Source organism: Acomys russatus, chromosome 14 (assembly GCF_903995435.1).
Source record: "Acomys russatus chromosome 14, mAcoRus1.1, whole genome shotgun sequence".
Classification (NCBI taxonomy): domain Eukaryota; kingdom Metazoa; phylum Chordata; class Mammalia; order Rodentia; family Muridae; genus Acomys; species Acomys russatus.
The window spans coordinates 25,220,977-25,228,254 of NC_067150.1; the positions used below are offsets into that span (position 1 = coordinate 25,220,977).

Genomic DNA, 7,278 nt, shown 5'->3' on the forward strand with positions numbered 1-7,278 from the left:
ACAGGTTCAAACCAGACAGAAAGTCCCACCCCCCCAGCCAAGAAACTATTCACCATTAATATCTGCTGGGAAAGGGAAAATAATCCATTTTCTCTAATGAAATGCCATTGTATATATATCAACCTTACTCCTGGGCAGGACGATCCATGTCCTACAGTAGTTGGCCAACGCAAAGCAGACTCTGTGTGTGTGTTGTTGTTTTAGTAATTTTAGTCTTATTAATTTTCTCTCCTTTTTTCTTTTTTCAGTTTGATTTTTCTGTTTTTTCTTGTTCTTTGGGTTGGGAAGAGAGCATGAAGCTGGGCAGGTAGGGAGATGAGGAGGATCTGGGAAGAGCTGGATGAGGGGAAAGAGTGGAGTCAGAATATATTGTATGAAAAACATTCTACTTAAAAACAGAAGGCTCTCTCCCAGGCCACTGTAGGCTGAGCTGGGGTGGCAGTTAAGGCTAACCGGCATGCTTCGCAAAGCTAAGAAGGGGAGAACCAGCTCCACACAATTGTCCTCTGATATGTGTGCCATGCACGTGTTCATGTGCACACCCATATGCAAGCAATAATAGCACACGATGCATAAAAATTTTAAAAGAAATGAACTAAATATCTGGTGTGGCATTAAAATAAAATTTCAACGCAAGCAAAAATGGGTTTCTTGTACATTCGCATATAACTGGATGGTTAGTATATTCATAATTAAGTCAGAATTACCGGCATGCACAAATGAATCGGTTTGTGTCCTGCTCCTGTTGTCCTGTCTCTGAGGGGGTAGGCCTCTGCCGCAAACATGCTCCACCAGATCATCGGGCAAGCTAAGAAGCATCCCAGCTTGATCCCTCTCTTTGTAGTCATTGGAGCAGGAGGTACTGGCCCAGCGCTCTATGTGATGCGTTTGGCATTGTTCAGTCCAGAGGTCAGCTGGGACAGGAAGAATAGCCCAGAGCCTTGGAACAAACTGGGTCCCAATGACCAATACAAGTTCTACTCAGTGAATGTTTTTTTGACTACAGCAAACTGAAGAAAGAAGGGCCCTGACTTCTAAACCATGAAGTTCCCTATAAAGCTGCTTCTAATGAAGGTCTTTCAGAAGCCATCCGCACAATTTTCCACTTAACCAGGGAATACTTCTCCTCTGGATGCATGAAATCATGTTGATTTTTTTGGAGTTTATTACACTGGTGAATAAATCTCTGAAACTTGAAAAAAAAAAAAAAAAAAAAAGGAAAGAAAAGAAAAGAAAAGAAAAGAATTACCAGTGTGCTTATTCAACTCAATGAAGTTGGCACCTGTCCTCCATTCATCACACTTGTCCCTTGGTTCTCCCTGCTCCTCTCCCTCGATTTCTCACAGGTCAGTCTCTGACTTCAAGTCAGCCCATTTTATGTGTTTGCTTTTTTTTAAAGGAGAGAGGGGTTAGGGTCGGAGGGAGAACTGGAAGGCGTAGGGTAAGGTAGAGGAGGCAGGTCTAGTAGTAGGAAATCCCAGTGGGGCTTATAAAAAGTATATTAATTTTATAATTGTAAATGACAGTAGCAGCAGACTCATACCTTTGAGACCCAGTACAAGCATGAACAATTTTTTAGTCCAGAAGACTTGATATACAGATTGGACAGACTCATTTTTAGCATGATGAGAAGCACCCTTAAATTTATATTCAGAATACAACAAAAGAAAATTAAACTCTTGATCTTGGGACTGATTTATAAGCAGCCAGTACTTTACCAGTTTATTATAACCATTGATCTTACTTTAAATCTGCAATTTGCACTTACCAACATTTAAACATTTTCTTAGACCCTCAAATATTAAACATTTTTCCAGACCTTTAAACACTTGCATTTCTCAACTTGAAACACTTTTTTTTATATACAACCTTAAAACACCTTCTTGGATCAGGTTTGTTTTTTTTTTTTTTATCTTGCATGTATCAACCTTTAAACGTTTTTTTGAACCCTTAAATATTTTAGACTCAGGTCCTCAGAACTTATATAAACTATATCTTTTTTTATCTAGTTATATACCAAGAGACACAGGCAGTTGACTTACATAAAAACTGTTTATCATTTAATATGAAGCCCGTGAGCAAGGCAAGCCTGCTTGTCTTTTTAAATAAGAGAAGAGATCTGGTACCTAGTAGTTTTAACTAGCTAATGAACTGACTAGTGTATTAACAGTAGATCTACTTGTCCTCTAGGTATTAAGCTATCATTAGCTCAGCCATCAATATAATCAGAGATCTGAGAAGGAAAAATGTAACCTAGATGAATCTATATATTAATTAAAATGACAGAGATGACTAGCAAGTCATCTCTTGGCTTTGGGCGAACTCCTGGGTGTTCTTTGGGTGTCTCGAGAGTCTCGAAAGCTTCAAGTGGGAAGAGAGAAGTTGGCAGGGGGCCCAGGAGGAAAGGCTTGAGCCACTGTGGTGGATCTCAGACCAAGGATTCCCATGTGATTATATATGGGACCTGATCCGGGTGGCCGTGGGACCCAGGTCTGCAAACAACATCTTTAACCTGCAGGATAATAGTAAGGTTAAATGTCCCGTCTCTAGGCCAAGTCAGAGTCAGAGTCAAGGGGGTCGTTACAGTTTGTCCAATGTCAGTACGGTCGAGAGAGAGGAAGACAGGGAGAGACAAGACAGAGACAAACAGACAAATAAAACCGAAACCTAACCTATCAACCGTACGGCAAAATATTGGCGCCACAGAACAGGATTCAGATCGGATGGCAGAACTTCTCTGCCATTTGGATTAGGATTGAGGAGACTGATGCTGGCACCACTGGTCCTCCAGACAACCACCGGAGCGTCCTCCAGGGGAGAAAGGTCTGGGCATGTCTGCTCCATTCCTCCTCCCAATACAGATTCAGATTTGCGCACTACAGAGGCCAACTGGAAGTGGCTCGCCGACCAGAAAAGCAAGAGCTCGCACAAAGAGAAAGGGGAGACAGAAAGAGGAGCCTCGGTGGCCGCCCACAGAGCACAACAAAGGAGCTCCTGCAGAGAGTACAAACAAAAGGCAAAGTGAAAGTAACTCAGAAGTCAGTCAAGTCGGCGGGTCCGGGGCCGTTGAAACCTTACAACAAGTGGGTCGGTGGTCTCAAGGAGACCCCCAAATCACGGCGAGCCCCCACAATGTTGGACCCTAGAGTCCACTCGGGTAGGGGGTCATTGCGAGAGACCACTCGAGGACCACAGTGTTGATGCAAAAGCACAAGGTTTATTGCTGATGCGCGTCAGGGGGCCTCAGCAGGGAGGGAGGCACACCGAGTCACTGCTACAAGCTATTTTTAAAGGCTAAAACCTCAAAGGTTAGGAGGGGCTGCGTGCCCTATGTTAGGATTGGCTCTGGTGGTCGCTAAGGGTGCTTGTCTAAATGTTATTGGCTATTGCCGGGTCGTTGGTCTTGGGGGCTATTCTTGGCAGGGAGGGGTGTTGGGGAGTTTCCAGAGAGTTTCCAGATGGTACTTATTTGAAAATTGTTTACCTCAGTTGAAATTGTTTATCTCAGTTGTGTCGTAGTGGGCCTCTTGGCTCATAGGATATTGTTTTATAGAGACTGGTACAGTCGTGGGTTTGAGAGTCACAATAGTAGGAGGCTGACTCAGGAGGCTGATCTCAGAAACTGAAGCTGGCCTTCAATTCTTTCTGGGTCAGTTTCTCAAGCTTGTCTGGATCATGTTCCCAGGCTTAGGCTGAGAGAGAGAGCCTTACAACACATTCTATCAAATAGCTATGTTGGTGTGGCCCTGTGTTTTCAATTGTTAACTGTTGTGCTCGCAGAGCAAGTGCTGGCAGGATATTTGGTATTGTGGTTCTCTGATTTTTATTTTTAAATGTTTGTCCTTCCTCACCTGTCTCTCATTACCAAGTTAAAAAGCAAGCAGCCAGTGGTGAAGATCACAAAGCCCCAAAGGCAACAAAGAGAGATAGATGGGGTGTGGGGTGTGGGTGTGGGTGGGGGTGGTGGTCCTTAATTATCCTGTTGCTGATTGGTTCAGATGGAATGAGTAAAGGATGTGGCTTTTAGTAGAATAGAAAGCTGGCAGCGGAGGCTGGAGCCAGGAGTTGGGCAGTGAGAGCCACGTGGAGAGCCTCAGTGGTGAAGAGTCAATTTAGGTTAGGAGACTAGGTGAGAGACTGCCCCCAGCAAACAGGCCAACAGCTTTAAACTGTATAGATGTCTCTGTGTCTTTGTTACCCCCAAAGCCCTGCAAACCCACCCCATGTTTATTATTTCCTGTCACCTCTGTTTCTTTTTGCTTTAAGTATTCATATAGGATGATTTTTCTTCTGCTTGTTAAAAGACAGCTTTTTAACAAATATCCTTACTGGTCTGTAAATAAATCTTCTGCATGTTTGAAAAATAACTATTGCCTTGTTGAAAGAGACTTGCATTGGATATTATAGACTGAATTCTATGTCTCCTTTCACACATGGAAGTTCTTACTCTCACTGAGAGTACCACCTCAGAATGTGAGGTAAATTGGAAGTAGGGTTATCACAAAAGTAATTTTATGATTTATGTATCTATATGTGCATAGAATAAACTATATGTCTTTGTTTTGTTGTTTGTTTTTAGAGACAGGATCTCTCTGTATAGGCCTGGCTGTCCTGGGACTTCTTTAAACCAGGCTGGGCCTGAACTCACAGATCACCTGCCTCTGCCTCCCCACTGCCGGGATTAAAGGCGTGTGCCACCACCGCCTGGCTTGAATGAAGTCTTAATGGAGTATATCTGATGTTTATCAAAAGGAGCAAGTTAAACACATACAGAGGGGGAAAGGCGTATGCATACGAGGGAGGAAGGCAGCGAAATGCAGCCCAGGTCGAGAACTTCCAAAGCAGAGAAGCGTGCAGTGTGATTTCCGTCACACCGCGCCCCCTAGACCTTGGACTTCTAATTGCAGAACAGCGAGACAATGAATTTCTATAATAACGTGACTACAAATATGTGGTTAACACACGGTTTGCCACAACGGGAAGATACTGACAGCGTGTTGAGTATGAAAGTTGTACATAGTCCAAAGGCTTAGGATGCTGGACACACATGGTCACCAAGGATGCACCTGAGACCATGGTTCCAAGTTTGTTGTCTCAAATCAGTGAAGGTTAGAGATTTGAACTTCCTAAGCAGAAGCAGCCTTTATCAAGGAGAAGGAAAGAAAAATGAGAAATTAAAGAAAAGCGAGACAAGAGTGGTTTCCAAGAGAACAGAAAACCACGGAACTTCCTCATCTGGTATATGTACATATATATTTATGTCCCTTTGGCCCAACTAGGACACTGGTCACCCACTGTTCGTAGGTTTCTCACTCAGGGATGATGAGGTGTGGTTGAAGCCCCACCCACCCCACCCAGCCCACATTTACCTTTGAGTTACAGTCTGTTAGCTGTTAACCCTGACTGTTGGCTGTTAGTTTCTCTTTCAACCTTGCAGGTGGCTCAAGGGCTGTGAATTATACTATGACATTCTTTGTTGTCACCTCTACCAACAAGCCACACTTGTCCTTACTTAACTCTTATCTATGAGATGTCCTGGAACCTCTTTCCTGAAGTTTTCTTAGAAGCTAACTTTCAACAGTTGGTTTTTACTAGAATTAGTCTTTATTCTCAGCATGGCTTTTTTCCCCCCTTATGTGATACTTTTGCAAAAACTACCACCTGTGGGTCTCCAAAATGATCACCCGTTGTCATGGTATTCTACACAGCACTGCTTTTGATGAACGGACTCATTTTACACACTGTTACAGGAGATCTTGGCTAATGGTGCGCCCTGGTTTTTACCACCTTCCCCACCATCTTTGAAGCATTTGGTTTTAGATGAGGTTTAACGGCCTGGTGGAGACTTTTGGGAAGTTGTTGATTTGAATCTAGGTGCCCATGTAACAACTTTGGCAAGCTATCTGGGAGGGACACCTGTGGCTACGGTGGCATGATAGGTGGGCATACTGTGAGGGTCTGGGGAGAAGTTCTCCTTAAGACTGCTCCTTGGGTTCTGCGTGGGCATTCAGTGAATGATGATGCCATTTCCCTCATCGTTAAGGCTCAGGGGCTCAGGGGTCAAAAGTCGGGCAATATATATCCCCACCATTACGTCTATTGACTCACAAAATTGTTTGCTTTTGTGACTTTATTCTCCATTGATCTAGATGTTAAGTACGGTCATGCCATTTTGTAAAGCTCCTCTGTCTTTATTGAACAATGGCAATCCCCAAGCTGGAAGTAACTTGGTTCCTAAGCTACAGTAACCTGTTTCTCTGGATTCTTGCCCAATGCACTCTATTGTCATCCTCTATCCCAAGCCCGGACACTGCTAATGAGAAGCCATAAAAGATGTTTCTAGATCAGCTGACAGTCTTTAGCTGACTCACTGGTTACTCCCAGAGTTGAACAATCACGGGCCGTGAAAGGAAACTTTTCAATCTCCCCAATTGTGCCTGTTCCTGTGTGGCCCCCAGCAGATGGTAGGCTCTGGTTCTTAGCTCAGAGCCATCCTCTGTGGGTCTTCCAGCTGAATAAAGCCCTGTGCTGCCACTGAGCTCCAGATTCACTTTCCTACTCCTCACCTGTCTCCTCACTTCCCCACTATCACTACCCCGGTGGCCTGTACAGGGAGTTGAGTATGGGCCCTCCAACGCCCTCCTCTCTCTGCTCTTTTGTCCTTCCTGTGGACCACATGAACTCATTCCTTCTTGAGCACCCTCTTACAGGGACCGTATCCATTGTGCTCATTACACCCATCACCAGGCGATTAGACTTGGGAGAATTTTGAAGTGTCCCCACTGCCAAATAAAACCTCTTTCTGACAATCCACTAGGAAGATCTCTCAGAAACCCTGGCACTGGCTGTGGATGCCCCTCCAGAGGATCTGGGATGTTGTCTTTCTTTATCTAGGGCAGTGGTTCTCACCCTTCCTATGCTACGGCCCTTTAGTACAGTTCCTGATGCTGTGGTGATCCCCAACCACAGAATTATTGTTACCATCATCATCATCATCATCATCATCATCATCTTGCTACTTCTTAACTAATTTTGCTACTGTTGTGAATTGTAATATAAATATCTGTGTTTTCTAATGGTCTTTTGATCTCCAAAATGGTCACTACCTACAGATTGAGAACCACTGATCTAGAGGGATACCCCTTCACTAAATAGACCCTGTCCATTTGAAAATGTTCTTCCTCACTCTACTGAATGGCCACTGGCCATCTTCAAAGGGGATTCAATTCAGCCCTAACACCCTGAGCTCTACTCAAACATGGTCCCTCTTTAATGGCC

The 7,278-nt window shown here is 44.1% G+C and overlaps 1 pseudogene; it reads left to right on the forward strand.

Moving 5' to 3' along the window:
• Positions 1-718: 718 nt before the first annotated feature.
• Positions 719-1,205, forward strand: LOC127197982 (cytochrome c oxidase subunit NDUFA4-like; annotated as a pseudogene).
• The last annotated feature ends 6,073 nt before the right edge of the window (positions 1,206-7,278 follow it).